The 19,965-nt window shown below is 40.9% G+C and overlaps 1 protein-coding gene and 1 pseudogene across 3 annotated transcripts in view; one reads left to right on the top strand and one right to left on the bottom strand.

Annotated features, from left to right (window-relative positions):
- SLC9A7 (solute carrier family 9 member A7) overlaps positions 1-19,965 on the bottom strand; it is a 121,463-nt gene that overhangs the window by 88,257 nt on the left and 13,241 nt on the right. The gene's annotated exons all lie outside the window — the stretch shown is intronic.
- Positions 6,314-6,999, top strand: LOC308240387 (adenylate kinase 2, mitochondrial-like; annotated as a pseudogene). The gene has a single exon. The product of its transcript is annotated as an adenylate kinase 2, mitochondrial-like (transcript).

The following is a 19,965-nucleotide window of genomic DNA, read 5'->3' as shown; positions in this document are numbered from 1 at the left end:
GAGATTAGCATATATAGTAATGGAAGAAAGAACACTGAAAAAAAAGATTGCTAAGTTAGATTTTAAAATACTGATTTCTATGGTCTGAACGTTTGTGTTCCCCCCAAAATTCATATGATGAAAGCCTAACCCCAAAGCAGATGGTAAGAGATGGAACCTTTGGAAAGTACTTAAGTCACAAAGATGGAACCCTCATAAATCAGATTAGTACTTTATAAAAGAGGTTCCAGACAGATCCCTAGCCCCTTCTGCCATGTGAAAATACAACAAAAACAAAACAAACAAAAGAACAAGTTGACTGAATAGGTTTTTCTCTGTAATGGCTGAAGTGCAGCTATTGCCTGAAAATGATCACAATCCTATATAATAATCCTATATAATAAAGAGGTAATATGCAAATTTACCATCATTTCAACACACAAGATGGCTGCCCCCATGTGGACACAAGATGGTCACCACAAGATGGCCGGCAGGGGAGGGCAGTTGGGGGCGACCAGGCTGGCAGAGGAGGGCAGTTAGGGGTGACCAGGCCAGCAGGGGAGGGCAGTTAGGGGCAATCAGGCCAGCAGGGGAGCAGTTAGGTGTTGATCAGGCTGGCAGGGGAGTGGTTAGGGGGTGATCAGGCTGGCAGGCAGAAAGATTAGGGGCAATCAGGCAGGCAGGCAGGCGAGCAGTTGGGAGCCAGCAGTCCTGGATTGTGAGAGGGATGTCCGACTGCCCGTTTAGGCCTGATCCCACAGTTGGACATCCCCTGAGGGGTCCCAGATTGGAGAGGGTGCTGGCTGGGCTGAGGGACATCCCCCATGCATGAATTTCATGCACCGGGCCTCTAGTATTTTAATAACTGTGTTATTATTCATTGCTCCTCCAATTCAAATATGAGTCCAGTGACACAAGATTAAGTTCTGGATCTAATAAAATTTTTGGTTAATTAAAAATGACAAATGTGATATATAGTGTATTTTTCAGCCTTGAGAAGTCTTTGCGCACACATTACTTAATTTTTTTCCCTAATACATGCATTAGTCTTCTTTTATAAGTCAAGATACTGGAACCTAGAGATAGCAAATGATCTGCTCAAGTACCAATAGGTACTGAAAGAGTGAAGCAGTGACTCAGACCCGAGACTTCTGACTCCTGAACCAGTGCTCACATATATAGAACTGGATGCACAATACAGCTTAAAGTGGCTGACAAAGTGAATGTTTGCAGAACCTTAGAGGGCTCTGCCGTCCTGTAACATATGGTAAAGATATGCTTTTTTTTTTTAGAGTCCCTAAGCTTATAGCAAATGAAAATCAAACAAAAAAGGACTCCCTGTTGCCTGCATTGTTCAGCCTCTAGATGCTGAGAGCCCTGAGATGACTAAGGCAGGATCCCACTCTGTAAGATAAGAAGCTCTAGCACAGAGCAGAAGTGCTGCGGTAGAAGCAAGTGCTAAGGGAGCACGGAGGAGGGGAAGTAATTACCTTGCCCAAATATGCTTTCAAACTCCCCACTGACTCATCTAAAAGAACATTTGAAATAACAACTGTGAGGATCTAAGCCTATCTATCATGAAGGCACTCACTGTTCTGGTTCAAAATATCCAGCAGCAGCAGCAAATTGGAGGTCTGATTTATACCCAAACAGGAAGCAATGATTCTGATCATCAACAGGCAAATAATTCTCAACTCTCTTCAAGACCCTATTTGGAGCTATTTTGATAATAATTTCGTTTTTCTTCATTTCTTTTTCCTTTTTTTTTTTTTGGTCTGAATCCAGTTTCTTGCTGTTTGTGAAAGAGGAAGCACCCTGTCCAAAAGTCAGCTGGCTTCTAGATAAAGCCAGAAATCTGACCAAAAGGGTAGGGCTGCCTAGGACAATTCAAAACAAAAACCCTAGACCTGGTCCTCCATCCTGCACATCTGGTCACATGAGTTATGCGAACATGCACTCACCAGAATAATCTAATTGCATTTCACCAACAAAATAATGAAATAATTAGAAGGGGCCATCACGTTCTTGAACATTGCAGACAGGAGCTATGTCGTAAAAAGCAAAGTTGCAATTGCAGTCTATTTTCCTGAAAAATACTCGAATGGTGCTTCAAGTCCTATAAATGGACATATATGTTATAGACATTCATTACACAAGGGGTCAAGTGAATAGAAATCTCAGTACCACAAAAATTGCCCTAATATTTCTTTTGGTAATTGTTATTATGTTTGGGTAACAAAGTGTTACCTTAAAGTCATTAAGAAAAAATACTCTTCAAGGAAATCTAAGCAGTCCTTTCCTCAAATCTATATATATAAAAACCTAAGCAACCATTACAACTGAATGGCTGGAAGGACTGAACAACCGGTCGCTATGACGCACACTGACCACCAGAGGTCAGACGCTCAACGCAGGAGCTGCCCCCTGGTGGTCAGTGTGCTCCCACAGGGGGAGCGCCGCTCAGCCAGAAGCTGGGCTCATGGCTGGTGAGCTCAACTGCGGCAGCAGCAGCAGCAGACACAGTGGGGCCAGGATGAGTAGCAGCGGAGATGCACCTGGCCCCAGCTGGGGCTCCTTCCCAGCCGCCTGCCACTTCAACACTGCTACATCCCTCAGGGGGATGCCAGGTTTCAAGCCTGGCCTGCGGGGATCAGGCCAAAACCCAGCAGTCTGACATCCCCCGAGGGGTCCTGGATTGCAAGAGGGCACAGGCCAGGCTGAGGGACCCCACCTGTGCATGAATCCATGCACCGGGCCTCTAGTATCCTAATAAATATTGATGTAAGATCATCCAAAACCTTCATTCTCCTTAGAAACATACTTTAAATATTTATCCAACTGATGAGTTAAAGTAAAAACATAAATCCAATTAGAACATCTATGAGAGAAAACGGACAGAAGCCCAGCCAGTGTGGTTCAGTGGTTGAGTGTTGACCTATGAACCAGGAGGTCACGGTTGAATTCCAGGTCAGGGCATATGCCTGGGTTGTGGCTCAGTCCCCAGTGGGGGGCGTGCAGCAGGCAGCCGATCCATGATTCTCTCTCATCACTGATGTTTCTATTTCTCTGTCCCTTTCCCTTCCTCTCTGAAATCAATAAAAATATTTTAAATAAATAAAAAAGACAGAAGAAAAGCCATAATCAACCAAAAATAAGTTACCTGAAGAAAACCATTCAAAATAAGCTTAAAATTTTGCACTTTTGGCTGACAAGAGCAAAATGGAAAACATGACAATAAACATGAGTTTCATATTGTAGTCTAAGCCTTCATATATCAAAAACGTATTTCATTGCTCCTGTGCTCTAAGAAGAATCTGTCACAGGGTTCTTGTGGAAATTGGGAGGAGGGGAACCACTCATATCAACAATAACTTTAACATTTTTCTCCAAAATGCCAAGGCGCTCCACATAAAAGTAGGCCTCCGAGAAAACTAAAGACATAATGTTAGTTTGGTTCTATAAGGTCAATCCTGGGGGTGAAATACTGGAGGGCAAAATAATATGATCCAATCTGTCATTTCCTGATGTTTTTGACTGAAATTATTTTTTTGAAGAATTAATAATATATTCTTTAAGAACATTTCTTTCTCAAATACCAACATTTTTAGCCAACCTTCTGACACAAGCTGGATGAATAACCAACACGACTAAGGTCCTTACTGAGAACCTCAATAGCTCGTCATTTAAAAGCTCTATAAGCTACAGTCCCAGGTGTGTTGGTTATAAAGATATTTGTTATTAAATAAATCAAAGCCCTAGCTGGTTTGGCTCAGTGGACAGAGCGTCGGCCTGCAGACTGAGGGGTCTCAGGTTCGATTCCGGTCAAGGGCACATGCCTGGGTTGCTTCTTGATCCCCCGGCTGGGGTGGGGGGGCAGGAGGCAGCCGATCAGTGATTCTCTCTCTTCTCTCTCATCACTGATGTTTCTTTCTCTCTCTCCCTCTCCCTGAATCAATAAAAATATATATATTTTTTAAATCAAAGATCCTGATATGTGATTCTCTCTCTTCTCTCTCATCATTGATGTTTCTTTCTCTCTCTCCCTCTCTGAAATCAATAAAAATATATATTTTTTAAAAATCAAAGATCCTGATATGTATATTCTTGCCTGCTGAAGAGAAGTTCTAAAATCACAAACGAGAGTTTCCTGAGAAAGCATTTGAGCAATTACTTGATTCAAGCACAAAAATGTGGTACCACTGAGCATGCACCTCATCACACCCACATCCTGTCTTTTCCCAGTCCTGACAGCTGTGATTATCTTTGTGATCCTATTTGAAGATATAATTTGATTTAACTGAGTTGTTCATACAAAATTCCAGAAAATAATTTTATCCTTAATAGAGTTTAATATAAAAGTCTGATTAGATTCAATAGCTCTAATAGATAAGGCTCTTTTCTACTTCTAAAGTTAAGTCATTTATGAGATCTGCCAAGAGACTTTATTAATAATTCTCCAGAATGGTAGAGAACACAATGTGTCTCCACTTTACCGTTCTAATCATCCAGGAGAAGAGTGGAATTTTCAAAGAGGCAAATAGTTCTCCTCGGTCATGTTACCCTGGATAGAAATCAAAACTGCAAGAGAACAGGAGACAAGGGAAATGGCACGCTCAGCCTCTGGTTTCTCTGGCTCCCAAAGCTAGGAGCAAATGATTCTCTTTTTAAAAATTCATCCTTCCAAGAAATAAATACATTTGCTTTGAAATTCAATTTCCTGTAGCGTCATCTTCAGATGCTGCACAGTTTTAAATTAGTGCAATTACCACAACATAGCCTGGCTTCTGAAGTAATGGCCCAGGACTGAACAAAGACCCTCCCTCCATGCTTCCCCACCAAAGGCTATGGAGACTCTCAGGCAGCCAATCATTGAGCAATCACGAACCAAGCAATCAAGGACCTTGCCTTTATGGACCGTATGGTCTAGTGCAGGTAGGGAAGAGTAGCCAAATACGTTTTAAAAAAAGAGATGATGATGTATTGTGGTAAATGTATTAGTGAAGGCCGTTGGTAACATTCATCAGTAAGTGGCATTTTTTTTTACATTTTGCTTCCCACATCCCCAGTCAACATATAACTTCATAGTTTGAACCATTAATTATACAAACACTAGAATAAACGTGGGTTTTCTATTCTAGCCTAAGTGTTGATTAACCAAAAACCAATTTTGATAGCCTGTTCAAGGAAAACTTGTCTCTGTTTTTTTGTGGGTGGTGGGTGGGGTGGGGACTAGATACCAGGAACAACAATAGCCTTAATTTTACTTTGCCCTAAAATGCAAAGGTGTCCCACACATAAGTAGTCTATGAATATGGGTTTCAAAACAAACATAAAGCCTTAACTTAGTTTCATTATGTTTTAGAACTGTCACTGCCTTAATTCTAAACAACTATTTTAAGTCCTCCTAATAAGGGAGAAATGCCTATTTGTTTATGGCTTTTGTAAATATAAGTACAGTGACCTATGGCTCTTTTTATTTTTTAAACATTTATTGTTGAGAGTATTACAGATATCCCCCTTTTCTCCCCCATTGAGCCCCTCCTCCTTGTTCCCGCTCCACCTCAGGCCTTCACCTCACTATTGTCTGTGTATCCATGGCTTTTTTTAAAAATATGCTTTTATTGATTTTAGAGAAAGAGGAAGGGAGAGATAGAAACATTAATGAGAAAAAAACACCAATCAGCTGACTACTGTATGCCTCCTACTGGGGATTGAACGTGAAATCCAGGCATGTGCCCTGACAGGGAATCTAACCAGTGACCTCTTGGTTCATAGGCCAACACTCACCCACTGAGCCACACTGGACGGGCTCTATGGCTTTTTTAAAAAAAAACACTTAGTTTCTGTGACAGTGCTGGTTAATCTAGCTGACAGAGTTATTTGCAGAAAAATGGAGCACAATAGAGTTGCTGTTTTTTTAATCCTCACCCGAAGATATGTTTTTATTGATTTTAGAGAGAGAGGAAAGGAGAGAAAGAAAAAATCAATTTGAGAAACACCGATCGGCTGCCCCCATAAGCACCCTGACCACCACCCAGGTTTGTGCCTTGACTGGAAATTGAACCCACAAACTTTTGGTGATATGGGACAACGCTTCAACTGATTGAGCCACCCAGTCAGGGCTAGAGTTTCTCATATACAAGAACTGTTTCCTCCCCAAACCATAGTTACTTGAATTATTCTATGATTATTTGTAAAAACTAAACTTCAGTGAGGCAAGAAAATAGTTTTATCAACCCCATTTATGGTGTTTAAGTATTACATATTAAAAAATTGAAGTATTAAAGAAAGTAATCAAACAAGACATGAATGGTGGTAAGAGGTTTTGGCAGCCATGGCTCACAATGTGCCTGCGGCTGAATCCGCCCCAGAGTCCTAAAGGCATCCAGGCCCTGCTGCTGGGGCTGCCCAGGGCCAGCAAGGGTAACTCAGGCACCCAAATTGGCCCAAAATTTGTGCCTGCAATCTGGCTATTGGGGACATGCTGAGGACCATGGAAGCTTCTGGCTCAGAGCTAGGGGGGAAAGCTGAAGGCAACTATGGATGCTGGGAAACTGATGAGCGATGCAATGGTAGAGGAACTCAGTGAGAAGAATTTGGACATCCCTCCATGCAAAAATGGCTTTCTTCTACCTGTCTTCTCTCGGACTGGGAGGCAGGCAGAAATGCTTGATGACCTCATGGAGCAGAAGAAAGAGAAGCTTGATTCTGTGATGGAATTCCACATCCCAGGCTCTCTTCTGACCCAGAGAATCACGGGAAGGCTCATTCACCCCTTGAGTAGATAGATGTTCCTACCATGAGGGGTTCAACACCCCAAAGAAGCCCATGAAAGATGACATCACTGATCAGATGATAACGAGAAGGTCTTGAAAATCCACCTGGAGGTTACCACACTCAGACTACCCTGCTGGTGGAGTTCTACAGGAAATGGTAATTCACGCTGCCATTGCTGCATCCCAGACCCCTGATGTCGTGTTTGCGAGCATCCTAGCAGCCTTCTTCAAAACCAAATCCTAGTAACAGAAGGCCAGGTGAGACTGCACCACTGCCTCTCACCTGGAAGCATGATTCCCGTTCTTAGGTGCTGGGCAGAGGGGAGGGGTGGTCAGGGAAGGATGAAGAGTGAAGAGTGGTGAGGGGCTCAATAAAAATATTGGAAGAGCAGCAGTGTTGGAGTGAGGCGATTTCTTTTGTGTAGAGGAATCTTTAAAAGTGTGAGTAATTATTTTTTAAAAACTAATTGGAGGGTGTAAGTAGAAATAGGGAGGTGCAGTACTATTTTTAAGGAATCAAGTTTTCATTTACTCTGGATTGGTGACAATATTTTTAAAGCCAGTGCCCTAAATCCTCAGTTTTTATCTCAAAATGTCATGGTGCCAGCCAAGGAATGTAGGAAATCAGACTGTTGTCCTGTCTGTCCTATAGTTTGGGACATGGAGGGTTTGACTACTGACCCTGGTTTCCCACACCATGAAATTGAAAAATCATCTCCACAAACCCATTTTACAGGGGTCATAGGGAGGGTGGGGCAGGCTGCTCTGAGTCCCTTCCTGACTTAACACACTGATTTACCAGTCCACCTGCTCCCATGGGTAAGTGCTCAGCAACCACTGAAGGTGTGCCCCCATCCTGCACTCTTGACTTCTTTCATCTATGATGTGTGAAGAGACCCTTTAAATAAATGAGCAAGTGACCTAAGCAACATCAAATATTGTCCTTCCTGTACTCAAAACCTGTGACTGGGATCACTCGACAGCAGTGTAATGTATTTTCAATTAGGTGCCTTTAACAGACCAAATGCTAGTTTGTTTGGCCCGTAAATCAATAAAGTATATAAAAAAGTGTGTGTGTGTGTGTGTGTGTGTGTGTGTGTGTGTGTGTGTGTGTGTGTGAGGGAGGGGGGAGGAGAGATATGAAGGCTGATCACAGTCTTTTCACGGTACATATACCAAAGAAACCATTAAAAATGACATTAAATAGGTGATTTGAGAGCTCCACAACTTTATTTGACAGAATGATCCATTCTTTGTGCCTGCAGGCCATCATAACAATGGGAATGTGATTTACTAGACGCTACTCAAGGGTTCTCCTGTGGGCTCAAAGCACAGGTGCGTGGGAAACCTCCCGAAGATGCTTCCTTAGTAAGCGGGTGTCCTTCTCTCACGTTAGGCCACCACATGGAAACAACTGTCACTGACAGCTTCAGTCACAGCATGCTTCATTCGGTACAAAACATGGCAATGAAAATACCAACAACTTGATCAATTTTTTCAGCAGCCTCCGCTCAGCCAGCAGGGTGAGGAAGCTGGAGTGCTGTGATAATACATCAGGCTGCCAGCAAAGTCGACCTAGAAACCCAGTCACCGCTTTCGGGCAAAGATTAAAAATCATGATGAAAAAGCTACATTAGCTCTACCCACTTAGCCAAAAAAATAAAAAGGTGAATAAATACATAAATCACCACCACACATAAATGGTGGACTTGATGATGTCAGGGGTAATGTAACAATTCATATATGATAATACAATTTGCTTCCTAGGCTATGACTAAAAGGCCTGGGTAGAATGCCCATGTTTTAACAATCAGATTCCTTCCAAGAAAAGGCAAAAAAAAAAAAAAAAAAAACAACAACAAAAGCAATGTCTGGACCTGTAAGGGATCCCCAAGTGCACACCTATTGCTCAGACCTTGCTTGGGTTTTCTCCCAAAGCAAACTCACCCCCTCCCCTGCCGAGAGGCAAAGCTGCAAGCCACACAATGGATGCCAAGAACAGGAGAAAATACACCTTCTGATGCCCAAAATTTTGAGGAAGAAGCTATCTGAGTAGCAAAGGGGTCACATACATGTTCAGTGAGGCCCTACAATTGTAGCATAGGCCTCCCCTGGTCCTAGGACGGGGGTATAAGCCAAAGGGTAGGTGCCATCCTCACTTATGTACCATGTAAGGAATCCGTGCTCTCCACAAACTGCCCAATCACATAACCTTGTGTGGCTGTAACCTGCATGAGCGTTCTGACTCAGTCCTCAACAATGGCATTTAAAAGTCTATTAATTCCACTCATTTCCTATGAGGAAGAATGTGCAAGAGAGGCTCGAGGAATTGGAAGGGTTCGGGACAGGGATTCTGGAGCCACACTGCCTGGGTTCCAGTCGCAGCTTCGCCATTTGCTAAGCTAGATGACCTCGGGCAAGTTACTTTACTTCTTTGTACCTCAATTTTCTTATCAAGAAACTATACTGGTAAAAGGTATTGAGTTACAAGGAATTAAATTAGTTAATACTTATGAAGTGTCCAGAATAGTGCTTGGCATATATCATGCTCTGTTTATTAATTTTAAAAGATAAAAATGTTTACACAAATAGGAAGAGCCTCTGACCCCATTCAGACCTCTCACCGGAGCTGTTAGAGTTCTATCCTCCCTTCTGCCCAAGACCGTTTGCCTGAATGGCTAATAGGAGTCTCAGCACTTGTCATGGGTGCAGATGTTCACCATTCTCACCTTCTCATTGCAATAACCCCCATTCTGGCCCCCTTCATCCTCAATACAACTGCTCTAAAGGCATCTCCCCATCTGGTACTGCTAACTTTTCATTCCAAGGCATCAGTGCAGCAGCACAGCTGCAGTGATGGGTTCAAGCCAGCAACCAGATCTCCAAGATCCAAACAGGTTTTCAGTTAACACATTTACCTAGCTTTAGAGAATAATACAGGATGGGAAATACATCGGGGACAGGAGCTCCATCTCCATGGGAGACACAGTAGCCACCAAGTACATAGCTTCTTCTGCCCCCTCACCCACACAGGTGATGTATGACTGCTATGGTGACAGCCAAGATGTTTGTAGGTCTTGCTGATAACAGAGAAGCCACAGTACCTTTGGTCATCAATCTTTTATACCACCCTCACGCAGGCCAATGGTCCACACGCCAATTCACAGCTCCCAAGCCAGGTGCAGCTCCATACAACCACCAAAGCAGACACTACATCCTCCAATGATCATTACTGCTTTCAAGGACACAGAGTAGGGGAGAGAAAGGTCATTCTCAGGCAGGCTTAAATCAACCCGAGCCTTTACTCACAAATGCCAACCCATTTTTTTTAATAGAATGGAGCCTCAAAGCTCCAAAAGGGCAATTGAAGCCCACACTCTATTCCCTGAATGTTTCCTGTATTATGTCTACAACTGATCCCAAAAGCCCTAACCTCAGCCACACAGCCTGACCTGGCTTTTGGTGCACACTGTACACAGCTGTGCTCCACTCAGTGTCAACTCACTGGGGGCAGAAACCTTTTATTTCCTCTTCCCACCACCTGACATCCCAGCATAGTCTCTTAAACCCTAAGAGTTCAGTAAAACATTAACTAACAAAGCTGGGTCACAGTTAATCTGCTAGAGTGAATAAAAGTTACGTAATTTTCAAAGTCTCAATGTCTGGATGACAGTGAGGATATACTTGAAATGTTAAAGACCACAAGCCTCATCCAAACCAGAAGAGGGGAAAAAAGCCCCAGAGGGATCATAAAGCTAATCTACTACCAACCCCCTCCACAGAGTGTTCCCATAGAGGTCCTTGTGAGTAGGGTCTGTGTCCCTGTACAATAAATCATCACAAATGCTTAGGTATTCAACATATGACTAATTTTGTGAAAATCATAATCGGGCTTACTAGGGCCTCTTTATGGAAAGATTGAAATAGAAATTAATAGACAATACCAAAGTAAGTACAAGGAACCAATCTATATAAATTAGGAATGTCCCAAAGTTTGATGTAGGCCCGTGGTCGGCAAACCGCAGCTTGCAAGCCACATGCGGCTCTTTGGCCCCTTGAGTGTGGCTCTTCCACAAAATGCCACGGCCTGGGCGAGTCTATTTTGAAGAAGTGGCATTAGAAGAAGTTTAAGTTTAAAAAATTTGGCTCTCCAAAGAAATTTCCATCGTTGTACTGTTGATATTTGGCTCTGTTGACGAATGAGTTTGCCGACCACTGACTTAGGCAAACAACAGATTCGGTCTTCAGAAGTAACTGAATGTCTCCTGCAGTGCCATTTCTGGTATTACTTAACTGTTAGTGAGCAATGACAATGTGACGGCATAGCTTGTCATCACATGACCAGCATAATAACATGAGTAACATAAAGCACACCATTTGCATTAAGTCTATTCGCAACTTGGAGTGCAGATCACCTATGTGTTTTACATGCAGAAATTCTATCAGTCTCTTGAGCAATATACAGTGGAACCTTGGTTCTCAAACTTTAATTCGTTCTGGAAGGCGGTTCAAGAAGTGCTTTGTTCTCAAACCAAATCATTTTTCCCATTAGACATAATGTAAATTGAATGAATTCACTCCAGATCCCCAAATGATTCCCTGTTTTAACTTTTCTTATATACAGTACTAGAGGCCCAATGCACAAAATTCGTGCAAGGGGCTTGACCCCTGCTGCCGCGGCTTCGTCCAGAAAGTCGTCTGGAAGGTCGTCCAGTCTAATTAGCCATATTACGCTTTTATTATTATAGATATGTCTAATGTACTATTTAATCTATAAACAAACATTTTCTTACATTTATCAAATGACCCCCTACTAGCCTTAAAAGAATCACTTTCAGCACTAGTTCTAGGGGTGTCTTTCAGCATGCAACATCTTTGCTTTTTCCACATGTCATTGCCTCCAAAATGCTGTCACCGGCTAACGGCTTTTCCTTTATCCAAATCAACAACAGATTTTCTACCTCTTCGATTGCTTGTGATCATTGCTTCTGTCACACCATTAGCAGCATTAACACTCTTGATAGCCTCTTCATGTTTTAAAATTGTGCTAATCCATTTCACCAGCAACAAAGCAAAAAAAAAAAAAAAAACCACACACACAAAAATATTCACAGCACAATTTCTTGAGATGTTAACAAGAAGTGTAGTGGTAAACTGACTCAACTGGGAAATTATCTCTTTTGTGACCTGAGAGACTTTTTTTAAATATATATTTTATTGATTTCAGAGAGGAAGGGTGAGAGAAAGAAAGAAAAATACCACATGATCTCACTCATTTGGGGATAATGAAAAACATTATAAACTGATGAACAAAAAGATAGATACAGAGGCAGTAAAGCATCAAACAGAGTGTCTAATTACAGCGGTAAGGTTAGGGAGAGGTGGAGGAAATAAGAGATCAACTGAAGGACTTATATGCATGCATATAAGAGTAACCAACGGATGCAAAACATTGGGGGGTGAGGGCATGTATGGGAGTGGGGTGGGGGGGCAATGGTAAGATATGTACACATATAATACCTTAATATAAATAAATAAATAAATAAATAAATAAATAAATAAATAAATAAAAATAAAAATAAATAAATAAAAAATTTTTAAAAAGAGAGATAGAAACATCAATGATGAGGGAGCACCATTGACAGGCTGCCTCCTGCATGCCCCACACTGGGGACGGATCCCACAACCCAGGCATATGCCCGGACTGGGAATTGAACCGGTGACCTCTTGGTTCCTGGGTCAACGCTCAACCACTGAGCCACACCCGGCTGGGCCTGAGAGACTTTTAACTGGATACATCAGCATGAAAGGGTTGTCAGGTCAAGAACTGAAGTTTGTTCAACAACCTAGACATTTTTTTCCGTGAACCACTTGGTGGAGAACCAAAGTTTCGAGATGGGAGACAATCGAGAACCAAGGTTTGACTGTATTAATCTTTATAATTGTAAGAATAAAATACTGATGAACGACTGTAAGCTCTGTTAACTTTATATACAAAACAGTTAACTTGGGAAGAATGTATGAAGACAGACACAAAAAGTACAAACAACGAAGGAAAAAACTGATAAATTAGACTTTACCAAAATCTAAAAGTTCTACCCTTCAAAAGACACTATTAAGGAAATGAAAAGACAAGCCACAGATAGGGAGAATATATTTGAAACCACTTATCTGATAAAGAATTTGTACCCAGAAAACATAAAAAATACAGCTCAAGAAGAAGACATGGGCCAAAAATATGACTAGAGGGCCAAAGAAGGTATACGGATGGCAAATAAACATAAGAAAAGATGCTCCTGCCCTAACCACTTGCTCAGTGGTTAGAGCGTCAGCCTGTGGACTGAAGGGTCACAGGTTAGATTCTGGTCAAGGGCATGTACCTCAGTTGCAGGTTCGATCCTGGCCCTAGTCGGGGCAGGTGCAGGAGGCAACCAATCAATGTGTCTCTCTCACATTGATGTTTCTCTCTCTGTCTCTCCCCCTCCCTTCCAATTCTCTGTCTAAAAATCAATGGGAAAAATATCCTCCAGTGAAGATTAACAAAACAGAAAAAGGAAGGAAAAGATGCTCCACATCATTAGTCATTAGGAAAATGCAAATTAAAACAAGATGCTATTTAACACTGGAATGTCTAAAATTAAAAATTCCTAAACAACAAATGTTGGTAAAGATGTGGAACAATTGGAAATCTCACAAACTACTGCTGAGAATGCAGAATGTTCAGTCCTTTTGGAAAAGGTTGCCAGGTTTTTATAAAGTTAAACATACACTTACCATGCAACCCAGAAATCTCACTCTTGATATTTATCCAACAGAAATGAAAACACATGCCCACAAAGACATTTATAATACCCCAAACTGAAAACAACTCAAATATTCAAAGAATGGTGAATGTGTAAGTAGTAAACTGTGATACATTCATACAACAGAATACTGCTCAGTCATAAAAAGGGACTAACTATTGATACCCACAACATGGATGAATCTCAAAAGCAATATACTGAGAGAAACTAGGCACCAAAGGCTACCTAATATATGAATTAATTAACATGAAATTCTAGAAAAGGCAAGAGTGTAGGGACAGAAAATAGATTAGTACTTGCCAGGTAGGATGAGGGCATGGTCTGCAAAGGTGCATGAGGAATTTTGGGGGGAATCGGACAGAAATGTTGTATATCTTGATTTTGGTGGTGGTCACACAAGTGTATACATATGTACACTTAAAAGACATGTATTTATTGTGTGCAAATTATACCTCAATAACCTGGCTTTTAAAAAGGAATATACCAAGAAATAAAAAGGTAAACAGACCGTGAATATTTATTGAGTGAATTAATGAATGAAGAGTACCATCACTAATTTAATAAAAAACAATATATCTGGTTAAGTCAATAAATATCTAAAATTTTAAGTAACAATACAAAATAAATAATGGATATTAGATTATAACATAATTCTAATCTTTGTAGAATTGTTCGGTTCCTTAGCCTTCATAGCATTACAAAACAATCTCTTAGAGTAGCATTTAATTTCTAATTATTTCTTTGGTATCACAGACATAGGACCTAATGAACTCCTATGCAATCTAGCAGCTAGCAGTGCTGAGAAATTACACTTTGCAATGTCAAACTTTTAAATTATGACTTCTAACATTTTTAATAAAATTGCAATAATTATCTATTCCTGAAAAAAATTTCAGACTTATTTAACTTGGAGGTTCATTCTAAATTAGTGATATTTTGGTTTAATCTTGGCCAAATATTGATTTTTAACACTTGCCATTCAACAACTAGTCAAAATAGTTATTCAGTGTGTCCCTAATACATGTGACCAATCTGTTAACTTTCAAGTTCTGGTTCATGATTAGCCAGTCTCCACTAAACTAATACACTCTGGGTTCAGCCTTCTCTGCCTTCAAGCATTTATGATAAATCTATAGTTACCAACATTCATGCTAGAAACCCTAATCCATTTTCATACTTTGACTTTTTTACATTAATTTTCAAGATACTTCATTATAAGGCAAAAATATAATAAAAAGCATTTGACAATTTCTGGGAACTATCCCTCAGCTATTAAATTGAGCATAAAGAAAATGAAAAATAATGTGGTTAAGCCCATTGAAAAGAAAAGAAATCTAGAACAATACAGTTTAAATATATAATGGACAAAAAGACGTCATTTATAATGGTAACAAGAATATAAAATATTAAGAAAAAGGTTAAGAAGAAATGTGCTAAACTTAAGAGGAAAACTCAAAAACACTTCTGAAGAACACAAAGTCTTGAAAAATGGCAAGGTCCTGTAGTAGGAAGAATCAATGTGGTAAAAACGATTCTTCCCACATTGATTCATAAATGTGATGCTATCCGAATAAGAATACAAATAGGCATTTGGACAGGCACTAGACAAGTTGATTTCTGAGACATATACAAAACTAGACAAGAAGAACCATGAAAACTCGGGGGGGGGGGATGGTCAATGAGGGGGGGATGGTCAATGAGGGGGCATTAGCAGAAGCACAATTTAAAATACTCTAAGTGCTTCAAGCATTTGGTACCAATAATGGTATATAATATTAATATTGGTGGCATTAATTTATGAATAGAGACATACCAATAGAAAGTCCAGAAATACATATAGGCATTTAGTATATGGGAGAAGTGGTGTTGGGACAACTAGGTAGACATTTGGGGAACACCTTTCTATAGATGAAGTCTATACATCTTAAAAGAAAAAACTGAAAACTCCAACTACTTGATAGCAACAACAAAAATCTAATAGGGGAAACACATAATCAAAGTTTAAAAAAACACACAAACTGAGCCCTGGCCAGTGTTGCTCAGTGGTAGAACACCAGCCTGTGTGCACAGAAAGGTAGCGGGTCTGATTCCCAGTCAAGAGCATGCATCTGGATTGCAGGTTCCTTCCTCAGCCCTAGGTCTTTTGACCCAGTGATCTCGTTCCTGGGAAAACATCCTAAGAATCCCAAAACACCAATCAGAAAGAATGTATGCACCCCTATGTTCATAGCAGCGTTATTTACAACAGCCAAGATATGGAAACAGCCTAAGTGTCCATCAGTAGATGAGTGGATAAAAAAGCTGTGGTACATTTACACAATGGAATACTATGCAGCTGTAAAAAAAGGATATCTTACCCTTTGCAACAGCATGGATGAACTTAAGAGATTTTTATGCTAAGTTAAATAAACCAGTCAGAGAAGACAAAAACCATATGATCTCATATGTGGACTCTAAGGTACAAAATAAACTGATAAACAAAATAGAACCAGAGGCATGGATACATGGAACAGACTGACAGCTGTCAGAGGGGAGGGGGGTGGGCGGGACTGGATGAAAGAAGCTGATTAGCCAAAGAACATATATGCATAGCCCATGGGTACACACAACAATATGGTGATGGCCAGAAGGAGGGGGGCAAGTACTGGGTGGAGGAGGACAAAAGGGGGGGGTGAAATGGGGGACATCTGTAATAGTGTCAGCAATAAAAATTAAGTGAAAAAATCTACTATCTTGTTAGCTGATATTTAATTGTTTCATTTGTTCTTTGTTTCTTTTTCCTCTTTTTATTCTTTCTCAAGGTTTTATTGAGCATTATTATTATTTCATTCATCACTTCTATTTTTATTTATTTATTTTTAATATATTTTATTGATTTTTTACAGAGAGGAAGGAAGAGGGATAGATAGTCAGAAACATTGATGAGAGAGAAACATCGATCAGCTGCCTCTTGCACACCTCCCACTGGGGATGTGCCCGCAACCAAGGTACATGCCCTTGACCGGAATCGAACCTGGGACCTATCAGTCCGCAGGCTGACGCTCTATCCACTGAGCCAAACCGGTTTTGGCATCACTTCTATTTTTACTTGATGCTTGTTAGCTTGGTAGTGGGAAAGTGGGAGATGGGAGCATCCCCTTGTGTTCCAATTAATCCTCAATATTAGGTAGGCACTGTGACCCTCGGTCCTGGGACTGTGGTCTTCATAAGCATTCCTGATCCTTCTGCAAACATCATTCTGGTCCTAGCAGGTATTCATTTCCTTTCCCAAAAGTAGAGTGTCTTTGTTTTCCTGTTCTTAGGGAGATGGGGAGACATTTCTAGGAAAATGTTGGCAGCGGCTGTTGTTTGCCTATGCCAGCTAGCACATGGGAGAAACTTTCTTATGACTTTTTTTTTTATCTTCCCTGTGAGCATCTGGTGGGGTCCTGAAGGAAAAGAAAAATCTACAAGGGAGTGAGAACCTCCTATACTCAAAGCCCCAATCTTTAGCAATTCATTAAAAATGTCTAGTTTAATCTTACTGGCTTATATGACATTCAGCAGTGTCTGTCCCAGGTAAGCACTTGTTCAGGTTTGTTTCTCCCTGCAGCAGCACCTGTATCTCTCCTGATTTGGGGCTAGCTGTTTGCCCTAAAATCTCAGTTTTCTGCTGGTTTCCAGGAAAGTCATTAACTTGCAATTTGTCTATCTTTTTTTCTTATTGTAAGGATGCGAGCTCTACAGTCAATATCTCTGAGCTAAAACCAGAAGGCTGTTTATTAGTTTTTCAGGTGTACTGAGCAATGAGCGAAGAAAACAAGATGAAGTCAGTATAGCTAAGCTGACTTAAAATGGAGTCCGTGTAGTCAAGCTGACAAAAACGTATTCAGATCAAATGAGCTAATGAATGAGGAACAGATTTCCTTTTCCTTTAGCCTGAAGACTTAAACTTTTGAAACCTTCAGTTGTGTATCATGCCTGGAGACAGAGAGATAGAGAGATAGATAGATGATAGATAGATAGATAGATAGATAGATAGATAGATAGATAGATAGATAGACAGACATCACATAGCCCTCTGAAGAACTTAGGAAATAATGTTCATGTGTCCAGACCACCTACATCCATTATCTAGACCACCAGACACCTGGAAGATTACCATCTCGGACCAATCCATAGGCTAAGAATGCAAAACTGATTTTTCTCAAAATTGAGCTTCTTACTATAAGAACACTCAGCTTTTCTTTCTTATTTTTAAACACTCTGGCTATTGCCTAGTTGTGTTTTTGATTTGTAAGTCCTAAGACCCTTGAATAAATCTCTATCATTTATTCCTAGACAGAGCCTACCGATTCATTTACACTCCATCAACAGTACTTATGTATTATATGCAGTTTTTTTTCCACAAAGAGGGGATATTTGAAATATTGAAAGGCTGTGTCAATCAAATCACAATTTAGCGTAACAATTTGCTGAATATTTTCTTAGAAAAACATAGAAAAATTGGAAAGTCCTATAATTTAATATCTAATCAAGGTTTCTGATCAGTTTGAAATAACTGATATTCTTACCTGACTTGCTATAATTCCAAATAAAAGAAAGAACTTGTTTTCATTAACTTTTTGTTCTTGTAACACATAAATGCTTGATGTCCATTTGGCCTTCTGAGTAGAAGAAACTGCTCAAACCTGCGTCATATCTTCGATCTTATATCATTGGACCAACCAGGTCCTCCATACCAGTGAGGGAAACTGAGAACACAGCAGGTGCTTAACTGACCTACTTCCCTAGAGATGTCCTCTTTTACAGATGCCTAACTCTAATTAGGAATTTTCCAAACGTGAACTGAATTGAAGAAACGCTGCTATAAAACTAAGTAACATGCATTCAGAGAGATCAGTATCCCTTACAGGCATAGTTCCCTGGCTGAACTCATCAAAAAATGGCTTGGAGATGTTAGGGTATCACTGTTAAAGTGGTCCTGTGAAAAAAAGACATTGTTTACAGAAAATTTTAGCAGTTTGCTGGTAAAATGATTATTGTACACATTACATTATGTTAGTTACAGTATAAAAGAGTCCTTCCTTCTCTCCTCATATCTACCACTATTTCCTCTCCTTAAATAATATATAATAATTCAATAAAACAGTATTGATAGATGAGCTTACAAAATAGTTGATGTGGCTGCTTTTTTTTTTTAATCCTCACCCAAGGATATTTTGATTTTTAGAGAGAGGGAAAGACAGAGAGAAATATTGATGTGAGAGAAACACACCGATTGGTTGCCTCCTGCACAAGCCCCGACCAGGGCCCGGGCTGGGAAGAAGCCTGCAACCCAGGTATGTGCCCTTGACTGGAATTGAACCCGGGACCCTTTGGTCCATAGGCCAAAGCTCTATCCACTGAGCCAAAGCAGCTAGAGCTTGATGTGGGGGGTTTTTAATGTATATAATTAACATTTCAAATGTGAACAACTGTTTATCATAATTACCTCCTTCCATCTTTTAGGCATACATTACCACAGCAAATCTAGCTTGTGCCCCAACACTTAGCTTCCTTTCTCCCAGTCTGCTGATAGAGATATTGGTTCTTTTGACTCTGACCACACAGTTTTTCTTCTCACTTCTGGACCATATCTAGGTATTAAATACACTGCATATCAGTTTGAGGAAGGTACTCTTTCCAGTCCTAAGCTAATGTGCCTTCTGATTCATTTTCTGCCCTTTCTTACTCTGCTACATGTTTGGGGGATGGGGAAGTGAGAGGAGAAGGTGACCCCTGTAGGCTATATTTCCAGGCCTCCTTCCAAGTGACTTCCAGTCAGATACATCCAATGAGTGGCACAAGTGAGAGACTAGCCCAGGGGTGAGCAAACGTTTTGACTCAAGGGCCACAATGGGTTCTTAAACTGGACCGTAGGGCCAGAACAAAAGCATGGATGGAGTGTTTGTGTGAACTAATATAAGTTCAAAGTAAAGGAGCGGAGGGGAGAGCAAGAGAACCGGATAGAACAGCCGGATCCGGCCCGCGGGCCGTAGTTGGCCCACGGCTGGACTAGAGGGTGAGATGAAAGAAGAAGCCGGGGTATCTCTACTTCTCAGCTGTGTGCACACACACTTGTGCTCTCTCCCTTTTTCCCTTTCTCCTTCTGTCCCTCTCTCTTCTCTCAGGAAATGGCTATGTGGTCTCCATGGCTGAAGCTCCCACCAGATAGCCCTTGCTCCAGCTCCAATGTCTCGCTAGGCAGCCCCCAACCCCCACCCCAGTGCTTCCAGTTCCTGCCCGGCAACCTCATTCCTGGGCTCTGATAATACCACCTTCTCCCTGTGTCAGCTCTAGCGGTGGCAGTGGCTTCCTGCTGTTGCTTATCACCAAGTTGTTTCAATGCACCCAGTTTGGCTTCTCAGCTCTTCCAACGCTTTGGT

This window comes from Plecotus auritus, assembly GCF_963455305.1.
Source record: "Plecotus auritus genome assembly, chromosome: X".
Taxonomy (NCBI): domain Eukaryota; kingdom Metazoa; phylum Chordata; class Mammalia; order Chiroptera; family Vespertilionidae; genus Plecotus; species Plecotus auritus.
This window is presented reverse-complemented; position numbering and strand designations above follow the sequence as displayed.